The sequence below is a fragment of the Varanus komodoensis genome, unplaced genomic scaffold (genome assembly GCF_004798865.1).
Source record: "Varanus komodoensis strain SLA01 unplaced genomic scaffold, ASM479886v1 scaffold56, whole genome shotgun sequence".
Classification (NCBI taxonomy): domain Eukaryota; kingdom Metazoa; phylum Chordata; class Lepidosauria; order Squamata; family Varanidae; genus Varanus; species Varanus komodoensis.
In genome coordinates, this window is record NW_025336169.1 from 3997808 (window position 1) to 3999568 (window position 1761).

A 1761-nucleotide genomic window follows, 5' to 3' on the forward strand; every position below is an offset into this window, starting at 1 on the left:
CCCCCCCCCAACACTGAGAACCTTTGCTACCCTTCAGCTGCCAGCATCCGCGTGGAGGAAGCCGCCCGCCCGCCCGTTCCTCGCCGATTCCCGCTCCGCGACCTGCCGGTGGGGGACCGAAGGGCGCTGGGGGGGCCAGGTGGTCCTCTCCAAAGGCACGTGCGGAAACGGAGACCCACGGGCAGGCGCAGCTGCAGGACACGCCATGCGGGAATGCTCGGGTGCGCCGCAGATGGAGAGCCCACCCCGCCCGGCCCCCGTTTTGCCCAGAATGTCTCGGGCAGGGCGACTCCGACGGGTTCCCGTTGCCCCCGCGTCTCCTCCAGCCGGGATGGGCGCGAGGCTGGCTGCGCTCTTGAGGCAGATCCCTGGGCGATTGCCCCGGGTCAGAGAAGGTGTCGGCTCCCAGTGGGTGGTCGAGAGCAACAGCTCTTCCTTCTGAATGGAGCTGCTGAGAGGGAGAAGGCTTGTTGGAGGCGGTGGAAACTAGGAAGGGGCTTTGCCTGAAGGGCCTTGGGCACGGCGAGGCCACAGCCCGGTAGTCGATTGCCAGCGCCAGGCACTTCCTGGGCAAGGCAGCAGACCTGCCTTTGCACTGTCAGGCCCAGCAAAATGCTGCCAACTCCTTTCTCAGCCGTGTTCCTGCTTACTTGCTGGGCCATGGGCGCAAACATGACTACCCATGATGCTAGCCCTGTGTGAGGTTCTGGAATGCTTAAAAGATGCCAGTAAGCCAGGAATCTTTGTGTTCATTCACCTGGAGCTCAAACAGCAGCCCTTATGCTGCAAAGGGCAAAGGACTCATGACCTCCCCCTCCCCCCAGCACCAGAGCAGCCATTAACCTAAACTCCAAGGTCCATGGGGATTTCTTTGTAAGCTGGGTTCTTCATCTATTGCGACTTTTATCCTGTGCTTTATCGGAATTATCCATGGTGCTGAACCCCATCCCCTAAAGAGGCCCAATACTGTGGGTAGCTCATGTAAAGCTCAGAATAAAAGCTGCAATGGATAAGGAGCCCCTCTGACATAAGAGCCTCTCACAAGCCTCCCTGCCTCTGAGAAGGGAATGGGCTTTCCTCCCCTGCTGGCCTGTGAATGCCCCCATCCCAAGGAACAATGCACTGCTGCTTCCCCAGGTGGCTTCTACGGCAGCCTAGCGTGTGCTGGCTTTTGGCTCTCCCAGAACGACTCAACAGTCCTGGGCTAGCGCTTGGTGTGACCTGAAAGCTTGCACAGCGTTTTGCCGAGATGCGCTTGAACCTATGATCCCCAGGGGTGCAAACAGTAAATCTGCACATGCAGAAACTTTTCATGACTTCGTACAGACCTCCCCATACGCAACAGGACTACATGGATTCCTACCTACCCACCTACCCACCTACCTCCTGCCTGCTTCCTGCAAGGAACGCAAGGCAACTTACATGATCCTCTTTCTCTCCATTTCTGTCTTCCTCTCCATTTTGTCCTCACAACAACCCTGTGAGGTAGGGTAGGCTGAGAGTCAGTGACCGGCCCAAAGTCACCCAATGGCCTTCATGACCCATGTGTGGGCCTGGAACCGAACCCAGATCCCCTCTGTGCCAGTCACCCCTCCATGCTGGCTCTCACTCCCAGTTCTCCAGGATCTTTAGAGCAGCAATTGGTGCCCGTGAGTGACCCCCCACTGAACTTGGGGGGGCTTTCCCGAAAAGCACACTGCACTTCCAGAAGGAAATCTTTGGCTCGCTGCAGCCCAACCTGTAGCCTTTGATTAGCGTGCC